We start from the raw sequence: 14,633 nt of genomic DNA on the forward strand, positions 1-14,633 counted from the left end.
GTCTTATCTAGCAAAACGATTGTCATTTTTGGCAAGAAAAAAAGCACTATTAAACCACAACTTCTCGTCTTCCTCCGTGCCAGGGTGACCTCACGTAATTGCGTAATGATGTGGAAAGGTCACGTGTTATATATATGAAACACACATTAGCGGACCATTTTAAACAATAATCTGACACAAAGACATTAATTAGTATCATTCCACATACAACAACGTCGGAACGGTCCTCTTTCAACACACTTGTAAACACTGGGGCGGAGTTCCGCATACGTCATCCGTGACCTCTTGACGTGATGACGTATCACGTGAGGTCACGCTGGCGCGTCACAGGACAGGAGGAAGACAAGAAGTTGTGGGTTTAAAAGTGCATCTTTTTTATTTTTCTGGCCAAAAATGACAATGGCTTTAAATGGCGTTTATTGCGTTTTTGAACCAAACTCTTCAAATGCACCCTAAACATGTGTATCCCTCAGTCAAATACTTGCTAATTTTCAGGACAGCCATCATATATTCTTTTTTTTCTTATTTATTTTGTTTTGTATGTTTTTTTATAAGTTAATTTTTACATTTATGCATTTGGCAGACGCTTTTATCCAAAGTGACTTACAGTGCATTACAATGTATACATTTTTATCAACATATATTTCGCCTGGTTTCAATGCCCTACCACTGAGCTATACAGGAACACATTAAAGCTGTAACAATATCAACATCTCTGTTTGAAAAATAAATTGCAGGTTACTTTACATACAGCGTATCATTAAATAGATTGAAGTCAAATGATGTCAATATGACAATTCCCACAAAATCGTACCGTACAGCTCAGATTATAAATTATTACGATCCTATCAAGGTTAAGGAGGCTGATTTATGTCCTTGCACATAAAGTGACAGATTGCAGCTTTAATGTTATTAACTTTTTTAGAAAAATAGTTTTCTTTAATTAACTGTGCATGAGTCGAGAATTCATTTATTTACTGTTTTTATTTTTTTAGATGTTTTCCCCCCTCTTCCTTCATAAAACTTCTATCTTAACTTCTGAAGTGTCTCTCCCACAAGCTTTGGCACATTCTTTTACCCGGGTCTCGTGCCAAATGCGACTTTCACAGATTTTTTCTCCCAAAGGCAAATAGAGGCCCACGTGTGTCTCCTGAACATCAAAACCGTTCACACCTCCTCTCTCCTCTCTAACTTCTCCTGCTCTGGGGGTTTTACAACCGCTGTTTGTTCTGTCTGTGCTCTTCATCGTGTGAGGTAGGAAGGTCTTCATCTACTAAACCCAGTGGATTGCATAAAAAGACATTTTGAAACATTGTAAACAAAGTCAGGAGTGAATCCAGAGGTCTTCAGAAGGCAGTGAGGTCACATCCGGTGGGGCTAAGCTATAAGATTAAATGTTGCAGGGGAATGTTATAGCAATGTTGTTATTTATGTCTAAATACGGAAAATCAGGAAAGGTCCTGTGGTAAAACACAGCAGCCATGCCACTTTGTATTTCTAGTAAAAATCTTTGTCAATGACTGATGTCACCAAGCCATTAACGCGGGTTCACACCAGCCGCGCTTGAGGCGTCAAAGTCGTGTCTACCGTGTCTAGTTTGACACTTGAACATTTTGAGTTTACTCGCTTCATTCGCACGTGAAATTCTAGTCATCGAGACATTCACACGGAAATTTGCGTCAGGGGAGGGGCTTATGCGACTCCGCTCGCTTTCTGTAATCACGTCAATACTAGAGCAAGCTCCTGATTAGTTAACGCAGTGCCTTTTTCCGCAAAAGTTCAAAATTTTCTGCTCGCACTAAATGCGTGAATAAGGCAGAATCAAATCTAACGCGCCGCATTAAATGCCTCATTCGCGGTGCGAGACCTCCAGACATGCGTCAACGTGTCTTTACATTGACTTATAGTGCGTTTACACCAACGGCGTAAAAATCGCATCTACCATGCCTAGTTTGCCGCTTGAACAGTTTGAATGCATTCGCGCGTGTAGAGCGGAGTAGACGCGCGGAAAAAGCAAGCATTTGACGCGCGTCAGAGGCAAAATCCGCTTCTTGTGGGAGGGGCAAGTGCTATGCAGTTGTCTGTCTGCACGATGACTGATGTTGGTTGTGCATTTATCGAGTTACCAGTTTGTATTTGGTAACCTTACTATAGGGGGAAAATAAACGGCGCGGGTCGATAAACGTCACGTGACTCAAAAGTGAAATGTGTATACAACTTACCAGGCTGCCCGATGTCCTCACTTACACTCTTCCAAGCGAGGTCCTTTTTATTCTTGTCTCTATACAGATGTGGCCTTTAAAAATGCGCGTTTTCTCCCGCGGCATTCGCCAAATCGTCTCGCGGAGTCTCGCAGAATTCTGCAAGTGTTTTCGGGGGGGCTACTTTGCCTTTTCCCTTAATGTTTTTCGCTTCACAGAAAATCCACCAGGTGGCGCATAAAAAACTTGTCATTGCGGTTGTTTCCAGAAGTTAATAAGGGCATTGCCGTATATTTAACATTGCTATTAAAACAGCAAAGTGACGTCAACCCCTTCTTGCCAGCATAACAGCGCATACAACGATGACTGTATGTACAATGCATTTATACTAAGTGCAACGGAGAATTTAGTGTGAGCCTAATACACGTAACTCTATTTACAATGAATATCTCAATTATTTGTGTTGTCGAATTTTGACACCGTTTCATTGTTTGTTCATAATATTTATAATTATGTCAATTTTTCTAAAAGTATCAATATTTTAAAGAGATTAATGTGGTATAAAAAATACATGTTTTACAATTAAAAGTGTTGTAAAAATATATTAGTATTCTTATATATTAAGAACAATAATATGACACATGTATATTGCGCTAAAATGCTTTACATATGGAAAGAGGAATTCTTCTCAGACACCACCAATAAAGTTTAAAAATGATTCTTTAGAAAAACAGTGTTTAAACCCACGCAGAGCGAACAAGAAAACATAGGCCTATGCTTACATACTGTACAGTTGGCATATGATATCTTTAATTAGTTTTACATATTTATATTTATACCTTTAATAATACCTTTTTGCTCATATAGGCAGTGTTGTGATTTTTTAAAATCCTTTCAGCCGTAATTCATATCTGTAAAAATATCCAGCTTTATAAATATCATTAAAATAATGGATTAAAATAACTTTATAAAATCTCTTAATGTCACATTTTTATTTAAAATTGACTTTATATGTAGGATACTGCATCTGATAAATTAGCGAACAGAGAAACTGCGCCTTTTACATACAAAAAACACCCCCGAAGTGTTGAGTTTATGAATATTTACACTTACAATATGTACTTTGTGAAATGCGCGTGTAAAATAATCAATTTAATAACATGTGGCTTTATAAACAAACACGCCGCGTCTCCTTCCAGATATCTTAAAACCATCTTTTTTAAACCACTTTCGCTTGGGTTTAGGGTCAGATTTCACCTTTGTTTAAGCAGGTTATTTAATATACAGGTTTCTCTATGTTTTTATCTATATTTAAGCCATGGTCGCTTGGAGTTGGGGTTAGAGTTGGGGTTTGGGTTAGGATGTCATTTTTATATAATAAAAAGTTGTTCTAACCCTAAACCCAAGCGAAAAAAAAAAAAACAGAAAACAAATGAGAAAACAATAAATAAAACGTCACGAAACGATTCGCCATATAAGTGAATGGGAAGGACTGGCGTATCATATGCACGTAAAATCGGAATTTGGCGTATCTATTGCACGATAATCACACTGCGTGTCATTTGTACGCTTTTTGGTGAGAACTATTCAACACTTTTCAAAACTTATTTATATAAAAAGTGTATTAATTAACTTAATAAAATCTAATGTCACTTATGTATTTTTTATTTGGTCAAACCAAAATAAATTATTAGAAATAGAACAGACATTTTAATTTAAAATGTATATTATATTATAAGCGTATGCTACATCTAATAAAATAGCGAACAGAGAAACTGCGCCTTTTACGGACGGAAAACACCTCCGAAGTGTTGAGTTTATGAATATTTACACCTACAATTTGTACTTTGTGAAATGTGTGAGTAAAATAATAAATTTAATAACATGTGGCTATATAGACAAACACGCCGCGTCTCCTTCCAGATATCTTATATCCAGTGGTGTAGTCTAGATTTTTGTAGTGAGTATACTGTGATTTTTCCCTCTCACCCTTATGCTCACTCGTCCCAGCGTAACACCCCATAAGCACCACCACACTTACAGATGCATACAGTATGGATCTTCATGTAATCGAGAGCATTCTGGAGGTGTACTCATAAACACATAAACTGAATGTGTTATCAACATGTCAGTTTATTATAAGAAAAAAAGACTTTAACAGTCAATGGGTTTAAAGCTGGGGAAACTGGATGGATTTTTAGACTGGTTTAGTGTTAATCAACATCTAACTTAGGGCCAAAAGTTACTCAACTGTTAATTTTATGTTAAAATTAAATAAACTGTAACTGTTTACAATCTTCAATCCGTGGCTAACACATGCATTGAAGGAGAAAAAAATATCCACTCTTTCAATAGCTAATATATGACACCTAGTGATAACATACCATGTGTAATTTAATGGTGTAAATGTTTTTAATTAATACACATTTAAGATGACCATGAATTAACTCTAATTTGCATAGTCATTGAAATAAAAGCTTATTTTATGCATATAATACAAGCAGTGTCTAAAAATTTAAATAGGCTTTTACTTAATTATTATTACAATGTAGCCTAATATTAGACACCCAAACCAAAGTGAATAAAATGATCTTTAATTTGCATGTCTGAACTGAACATCAACGCAGACATGAATTTCCTCACAGAAGTTTAAGATCATATACATCTTGAACGTAGATATATAAATGAACACAGAGAAGGAAAGTTTAACACTATGAAGCACAAGCAAACATGCTGAAAGCTACAACCATCAGGATATAATTACGGGCTTATTTTATTGCATTTGGAGCCTTACCTCCAGATAAACTAATAAACTGGACTGATGTTTTAAATGTTGTTTACTCACATGTGCGTTGTTAACTCTCCGGATTTTATATTGCAGCAGCTCGATCACTTCACATGGTTTGTTTACAGTGTCGCGTGAGCAGCTACACTGCAGGTTCGACTTCATTTGGCGCTAAGCAGACCCTTTGGTGATGTCAAAGTACCGCGAGAGCGATTCAAAGCAGATTTCTCCATGTGATAAATGCAATCGCTCTCGCGGTACTTTGCTGTCACTAGCCTGTGGGTTCTTCTGGTGCCACACCAGTCTGCTCCCCAGTCACTTTCGCGCCGCTATGGTAATTTGATTTCATACGCGAAGCGGATCGCGCAGTTCGGCAGGATTTCAAACACACCAAATATATAGCCTAATATATATATATATGCAGTTCAACCCGCTAAAATAGCAAGTGTAGCATGCTACTGGGCAGTGCTTTACATCTGAATTATGACTAAAAGTTTGAAATGTCAGAAAACCATGCTGTTACGCATCCTCAAACTATTTTTAGTGGGTATACGGAAATCCTTGACAATTTCTAGTGGGTATACGGCGTATACCTGCGTATCACGTAGACTACACCACTGCTTATATCAGACATTCGCATTCAACAGTTTTCAAAACTTATTTATATATAATCTAATTTATAAATTAAAAAAACAAAGTTTTAAGTTAAGACAATAATAAATATGTTTATCTTTTTTGAAACAAAAACGTAGAAAATGTTATTATGGGTATAGTTGATGCAAATAAAGTGTGCAGTATACAAAAAAATGCAAACAAATTATTTCTAAAAGTAGCAATATTTTAAAGAGATAAAGGTGGTATAAAAAAAGACATGAGAAAAGTAGAGGTATGCAAAAGAGCACAGTTCAGATATTGTTAATTCAAGCGGTTTTATACACCTTTCAGCTTTGTTTGAATTGACAAGCATTTTATTCGGCACTGTCAAAACAATTTGTGATTGAGTTACTGATTTATTACAGAAACTTGTTGTCAGAAGCAAAGCTATTGTACTAAGCATCTTTATATGTATGTTTTAAAGTTAAACGTGTTGTAAAAATATATGAGTATTCTCTTATATAAAGAATAACAATATGATACATTTATATTGCGCTAAAATGCTTTATAAATTATTCTGCAATATAAATTATTCTCAACCACCACCAATAAAGTTTTAACATTATTCTTTAAAAAAAAAACGGCGTTTAAACCCGTGGAGCGAACAAGAAAACATATGTTTATATGCTCATTCGGCATATCATATGATATTTTTTATTTAGTTTAACAGTTTTAAAAGTGGCAAAAAAAGTTCTTAAAATCTAATGAATACTGGTCTCTGTAAATATAACTGCAGATGACAGCAGATTAGATTCAGTGCACCTACTTAGAAATAGGAGAAGCGATGATTTGTGATTGATTGGGGCTAATAGAATGACTGCCACACTCAAAATACACCAAACCAAATGAGCACTTTATATTAAACTAAAGCAACACACAATGTGCAAGTCATGACCATGTCCGGGTTTCCCAAAAGCATCGTAAGGCTAAGTAGATAGTAAAAACGATCGTACGAATCATCTTAGAATTACGGGCTGTTTCCCAAAAGCTTCGTAACTTAAGTTGCACTTGAAAATCATCGTAGATCTACGAGTGCTCTGGAGTAATCGTTCATTCATAAGTGCTTTTGGGAAACCGGGCCCAGACCTTGACGCTTTGTGTATTCGACTTTAAATAGTGCGGCGCTGACTGGTCGGCGTTTGACATCAGAGTACCGCGAGAGCAAAGGTAAAGTCGGACCATTTGTAACATTTCGACTTGCTCTCGCGGTACTTTGATGTCTTCGGTGTCGAACTGTCTGCGCAGCGCCACATAGAAACGCCCTTTGACTCTTTACAGCAGAGTACCAGCAACATGAGAAGTGGTGGCACGCAAAAGAAAGTGAAGGAACCCAGTACGCTAAAATATAAAGTGTCGGTACTGCGAGCACTGGTTTAGTTATTTACATCGTGTGTTGCTCTTTCACCATTGTGCACCCGCGCACTCGCTCTGTAGTTTGTAGCTCGCGCTCCGGCTTCTGTAAACAATGGCCGTTTCTCAATACCAAGTAGGGGAGACCCACCCCCTTTATCTAGGCAACCATACAGATTTGTAGCCGTGTGACCAATACAGGTATAAGCAACCATAATTTCTATTTGGCTATGTTAAAGAGAAGGACAAATTAAAGAGTTATGATTAAAGTAATTTTTTTTACAAAAAAAAATAGTTTTTATCCCATCAAAGTAAAATTTATACATACCAGGTATAATGGTTGTTATGTCAAAGTAGATTTATCCATGTATTTATACCATAAATATTGGTGATAGGCTAATGTATAAAACCATGTGAATGATTTAGCTAAAGATTAGCCTTAATTATTAAGCTAGGCAGTTTTCCCAAAATGGTGGCTGTGGGGCAAAGTGAACCAGATGGGGGTAAACTGAACCAGCGGTTCAACCCCACCATGAGGCACTGAAACCACTGAATATGTTTCATTAAAAAATATATTTCTGTGTAGTTTCGCACAACTGATTTGTTTATTTTTAAACATTTTTGAAAACATATCATGCCAAGACATTACAGTATTATTAAATTTTTATTTTATGCATTTGGCGTTTTGGTCCATACTGAAAAAACAAACTTACCATTAAGAAACGTCCATTCTCCAAACAATAAGTTATTCCTCAAAATCTGTATTTCCATCTGATACAGACTCAAACATGAGTGGATGACATCAGAGTACCGCGAGAGCGATTGAAACCAACCTCCTCCGCCTTATTTCTCGCGGTACTCTGATGTTATCTGCTTGTCTGCGTAAAGTTGACCACACCTAAAAACCGTACTGCTAAACTCGACAGAAATGCTCTGTGTATACCAGCACCTCCTTTATTAATTGTATAGCAGGAAAAGTTCTATTTTACTTTTCAGCGTGAGAAATAGCTTACACGGTTTGGCGTGTGACCGTGAACTCACAGAAATGCGCGTGTCTCATGATGGCAAATGCGTGGGACTTGAGAGCCCAGGTTATATCAACATATGTCAAATTACGTTACCCGATATCCACTTAATTTTAAAAGTTATAAACATTCATTTAAAATAACTTACAGGGTATGTAGTAGGCCTAGATTTGCATTTAAACAAAGGAACTGCAAGGGTGGGAATTGAAACGCCACACGCTGGTGAAAACTTGAAAAACCGGTTCCCTGAGAGGTGATCGATTAGCATTGGGGGTTGTCAAAGAATTGGCAGACCTGGGGGTGGGTGGTTTTTAATTTCTTGACTCTAGTCTGTGTCACTGGTCGCTGCTAAAACTAGCAGCTAAACAATGTGCAATTAATTACATTTTGGAATTAACTTCCTTCATGTCGTTTTATTTATACACTGTAAAAAATATTTTCTGAATTTGTAAGTAAAGTTAGCATTAAATATGTTTTACAATTTTAAATGCATTTTTGCTTTTATTATAATTATAACTTAAATAACTGTAAATATTTATTAAAAATAATACACATTTTTTTTAATCAAAAAGACAAATAACTTGATTCTCATTAATAATAGGCATGGAAAACAAACTTCTCATTTTCAAAGCCTCGTACAGCTTGTGCCTATGTGCGTTGAACTTGAGAGCGCTTTAAGCGTTTATTGTGTCTTTCACATATGTGTGTTACATATGTTACCCATTCTGTCTAAATTATGTTTTCAAATACTCTATTAATTAAACATCTAATACGTTTTCTGAGAGTGAAATGATTAATACTAAGATGCGTGTCATGTCTGACATCTTGGTTTCGGTTTAAAAACATGCAGGAATTTGAAAATAAAACGCAGAACTTGCTTGATGTTTAAAGAGTTAAGAGAGATAAAGTTCGGGACTGATTTATGTTAAAAAGTTATTAAGATCAACAAGATTCGCGCTGACTGACAGATCCTACCCAGTCTCCTGAGGTTGCGTATAAATAGCACGAAGTGTAAAACTCGTGCAATACATACGCCAAATTCCACTTTGGCGTGCATATGATACGCAAGTCCTTCCCATTCACTTAAACGGGGCATCTTTTTTTGTCGTTTTATTTATTGGTTTCTCAATTTTTTTCTGTTTTTTAAACCATTTTCGCTTGGGTTTAGGGTTAGATTTCAGATTTGCTTAATAAGGTTATTTAATATACAGGTTACTCTATGTTTTTGTCCATATTGACACGCAAGTACCTGACTGACAGAATAGTTAAAAAACATCTGTTTTGGCAAGAATTTACGAAAGCATATTAAGCATTACAAAAAACTTGCTAAGCTCATTATTAAATATGTCCATAGCCTACAGCGTTTGCGCGAACAGAACGAATTGTTTAAAAAAACTCTCTCATTAATCTTTATCTAAATAAATAAATAATCAGATATTCGTTTAATATTTTAAATAACAGTATGCTCTATTATTTAAAAGTCAGATTTGACTTGGTTCAAAACAAGCAAAATGATTTTAAACTATAAGGTAATTATAAAGATGTAATTCAAATGTTTCAGTTGTTATTTACTAACTTTATTTTTTATGTTAATTGCAAGTCATGTCATAATAATCTTCAGTATAAATTTTGCTTTTAAAATGTTACATTTTCATATTTTTATCTATTTACTTGTTTATTTTATATTCACCTAGATTGACAATGAAGCTGGCTTTAACTTGAACTAGTTAAAAGATCATCTGTGACCGAAGTCACGGATACACGGAGTTATTAACGAATATTTTATTATCAGAGTGCAGCATTTTATCAAGGTTTTCTGGTCTTGTGTAATTAAATAAAATATAAAAAACTAAAAGGGTAATTTTACAGTTGGATTAAAAGAAGTTTGATATTAGCAGCGTTTTAAAACTAATTCCAAAACATCTCGCGTTTCCAAATAAGGGACGCGCAGAAAAAGTCATTCATGTAATTTTATAGATTACACTCATTCATTTCACACACATATTATATGTGCTTTAAGGGCTTTATAATTTAGCTGTTCCAGTAAACACGTGATTATGTCTGGCCTAATATTTTTTCTGTTATTCGGATGAATTCGTTATTCGTTTTAAAGCCATTATCCGTGCCCTTCCGAATAACGTATTTAGCTTCGGGCACATCCCTAATATATATATATATATATATATATATATATATATATATATATATATATATATATATATATATATATATATATATATATATATATATATATATATATATATATATATATATATATATATATATATATATATATATATATATATATATATATATATATATATATATATATATATTTGACGAATGCTTATCAGTACATTACTTTTTTGTTTCTTCAACTTTAAAGATGAATATTCTCCTTTAGAGTTGGGCAATTTTTTTGCAATAGCACATTATATTCAAAATTTTGAGCTCATAAAAAAGATTTTTCGCTTATTTAAATTACTTGTTTATGTTTTTGTGCACGTTTAGTTTTGGTGCAATTTCCCAAAAGCTTATAATTAATACACACAACGCGCTTAACTTATATTTTCTTATATTTCTACTTATATTCCTACTGTTCAGTAATGCAGAAAAGCGCAACACAAAGCTATTAAAACGTTCAGATGCAAAAAATGAACTAAATGTAAAATTAGATAGTTAATGATATTGCGTAAATGCGCTCGGTCTCTTCAAAGGTCTTCGCGAGTTATTTTGTTATAAGACTCAGTAATCATACATCACGTCTCTTCTACTGTAAGTACACGGAAAAAAATAAGACAAATGATGCGCGTTTGAGTCGGGTGAAGAATATGTGACTGTTTATGTAACTGGCAAAAGAAAACTTCGCCAACGAAATGTTTGCCAAAAAAGCGTGCATTTGTATGACATCAAAGTCTATTGCCTAAACACAGAAAATCCGTGTCATGTTACTTCAATATCATACAGTATACGCTCAGCATGAAGTCAAGCACACAAATTGTCGTCAGTATGGCCTACATGAAACACGACTGCCATCTACAGGTTTTTGTATTTCCTGCGTCCCTCACCGAACCCCCCTTCTGCGGGATCTCGCAGAATTTCGGAAGTGCTCGCGGCATTCTGCTCTCAGAAACGCGCATTTTTAAAGGCCACATCTGTAGAAATAAAAACTTGTGTTATATAGCTCCGGGTGACTGCTTATGGACAATATCAAGCGTTCCTTCAGGTTGAATGAGAGAATGAGACTCTGGGCGGGGCAGCAGGCAGGCTCCTGATTGGTTAATGTGGCGCGAAATTCCGCCAAAGTCCACATTTTTTAACTCGGGCGTTAGCCGGCAATTCGCGTCAAACACAAACTGCACAAAAGCACCATTCGCGCGTACCGCGCACAACACTCAATTCGTGCCTTTCGCGCAAGCTAGACGCGCGAATGAGCGTAAACGCGTCTTCACATTGACTTAACATTAAAATCACTCGCGCTTCACGCCTCTACCGCGGTTGGCGTAAACACAGCATTAACATTAACGCAGCATTATTTTTAAGCCCCTCCTGTACAACCACCTGTTTACATTATAGTTTGTAACAGATCCAGTCAATGCCTCATGAAGGAAATAAAGTAGTCACACCCTTTTTTAAATGCAGTTTCCCATAAAAATGTCACATTGCGGAGGACACATGGATACAAAAGCCAACTTCAGCCCAAAGGTCACACATATTTAGATTTATATTTAGAAAGAAAGTGAAGTTTGTTCAGTAATTTTGAAGATAAGTGTTTAGTCTACAGTTGATGTTCTTTAGAGAATTGATCGACTTTTATCACACAGCATTTATAATCCCTGCACACTCTCAATCTAGATATTCAATTTAGATTAAACAGTGCAGTAAAAGCCATTAACATGACTTAATAACTGTGTGTGTTATTAAAAGAGATTTTTATGTCTGTCAAATATATACTGTATTTATGCTGAAGTTTATCTAGAGGTCTTTTTTTAAAACAGTCTTTCTATAATGCGAATTCTTGTTTCAGATATCAGATTGGTTTGAGGTTTACTGTAGTGTAAATCTGCCATCAGATTTGTTGTGTTTGGTTTTAGGCTGTATAGAGGATAATGGCTTGATATAGCAATAAACTGTTAAAGGAATATTCCATTTTCTTAAAAGAAAAATCCAGATAATTTACTCACCACCATGTCATCCAAAATGTTGATGTCTTTCTTTGTTCAGTCGAGAAAAAATTATGTTTTTTGAGGAAAACATTGCAGGATTTTTCTCATTTTAATGGACTTTAATAGAGCCCAACTTTTAACACTTAACTCAACACTTAACAGTTTTTTTTCAACGGAGTTTCAAAGGACTATAAACGATCCCAAACGAGGCATAAGGGTCTTATCTAGCGAAACGATTGTCATTTTTGACAAGAAAAATAACAAATATACACTTTTAAAGCACAACTTCTCGTCTGGGTCCGGTCGTGATGCGCCAGCGTGACCCCACGCAATACGTCATGACGTCACGAGGTCACAGAAGACGAACGCGAAACTCCACCCCAGTGTTGAGAAAGAGGACCGTTCCGACGTTGTTGTATGTCAACTGATACTAATTAATGTCTTTGTGTCAGTTTATTGTTTACAATGGTCTGCAAATGTGCGTTTTATATATGTAACACGTGACCTCCCTACGTCACTGCTCATTTGCGTTAGGTCACGCTGGACCGGACCTACTGTAGATGAAAAGTTTTTTTTTTCTTGTCAAAAATGACAATCGTTTCGCTAGATAAGACCCTTATGCCTCGTTTGGGATTGTTTATAGTCCTTTGAAACACCGTTAAAAAAAACCGTTAAGTGTTGAGTCAAGTATTAAATGTTGGGCTCTATTAAAGTCCATCAAAATGAGAAAAATCCTGCAATGTTCTCCCCAAAACACACAACTTCTTCTCGACTGAACAAAGAACGACATCAACACCCCGGATGACATGGTGGTGAGTAAATTATCTGGATTTTTCTTTTAAGAAAATGGAATATTCCTTTAAGGCTGATGTTGTTTCTGAAATCCCATTTTCTTGGTAAAATTATTGTAATTGATGGGCTTGAGTGACTTAAAGGTCACCTAATATGAAGAATTCACTTTTATATAATGTTTGAACAACTTTTTTGTTGTGTGTTTCACAACCACTCTCTAATGGTAAAATTCTGCCCATTCCTTTTCGGCCACTGCATAATATCATTGCGCTAGAGGTCTTCTCGGGTCCAAAGAAATGTACCCGACCGGAAATGACCCGAATCACCTTATACCCGAACCGGACGTGCATAAATAAATTTTCACACCAATGTGAAATGTCGCAACAATGTCGCAAATGCTCTTGGCAAACATGAGAGGTTTGAAAAGGACAATGACGCACACACGCAAGAGAGTTCGGGTCTTCTCGGGTCCATTCAGCAAAAACACATTCATTTTAAATTACTCGAGACCCAATGACGCTATTATTGTACCCGACCCGTGTCCGTGGCACATGTGAAACCTTTGGACCCGAACCCGATCGGGTTTTGGGTTGGACCTCGGGTTTTCGGATCTAAGTGGACCCGTGAAGACCTCTACATTGTGCCTCCTGCACCCATGTTACGGCAGCAAAGTTCCTTGATTATTACGCCAGGCGGGGCCTGTGTGCGTACACTCATAGAAAACAATGTGTTCAGTTTTTTTAGAACGGCGCTGAGCTTCCCGTACGGTGTGCGACCCCCCTTTAGAAAATTACAACGTTTAATTTTCCATCAGTCTAAGTACGCGGTGTAAGTACGGAAGAGTGAAGTTTCAAATACACAAAAAAAAATGATTCATTGAATTTAATAAATTTTTTTGAGGTGGGTGGTTGCAATCAATTTATTTAAACTACATTTAAACAAAAGTTTTATGTTTTATTTTACGTTACTTATCTTTTTTGTTTAAATATAGCTTAAATACATTGATTGCAACCACTTACCTTAAAAAAATCGATTAAATTCAATGAATCATTTTTTTTCAGTGTAGAAAAAAATATCGAAACTCTTTTGTTATTTTTGAGTGCGGTGCTAATGGTCTTATCAGATTCAATGAATTATGCTAAAAGTGGTACCGGAGCGGGAAAATTTGCCTATTTAAAGCAACACTAAAGACTTATTGCTCTTTGCTCCACCTACAGGTTAGGAGCGTAATTGTTCATTACCACTGTCGTAAATACTGCAGCATAGCTGGCTGTGATTGGATTGTAGGTCTGCCGTAAAGCAAGTTTTTGTAGTTTTCACTCGAACTACAGGACCACTACCCGACGGTTGGAAACTTCTTTAGTGCGGTTTTGGCCGATAGAGGGCTGCAAAGCGAATGTGAAAGTGCCATTCACACTGTTTTGAGTGGATGAACTACTGAAACTTTTTTGGAAACGTTATTTTAAGGTAAAAAACTCTTTGGTGTTGCTTTAAAACACTTAAAACACCTTCAGATTAAAAGATTTTTAAATTCATGTTAAATATTTAAGTCGAATGATTCCAAACCTTTTACCAGTATCAGTATGTTGTATAACTATTTACATTGGTTTTACAGTCCCGCCAAAATGATAACATCAGGCAAATCCATTCTCATATCAAT

The 14,633-nt window shown here is 35.8% G+C and overlaps 1 long non-coding RNA gene across 1 annotated transcript in view; it reads left to right on the forward strand.

The window, feature by feature from the left end:
- The window catches only part of LOC129455209 (uncharacterized), a 67,895-nt gene that overhangs the window by 14,086 nt on the left and 39,176 nt on the right, over nt 1-14,633 (forward strand). The window lies entirely within an intron of this gene.

Source organism: Misgurnus anguillicaudatus, chromosome 20 (assembly GCF_027580225.2).
Source record: "Misgurnus anguillicaudatus chromosome 20, ASM2758022v2, whole genome shotgun sequence".
In the NCBI taxonomy this organism is placed as follows: Eukaryota; Metazoa; Chordata; class Actinopteri; order Cypriniformes; family Cobitidae; genus Misgurnus; species Misgurnus anguillicaudatus.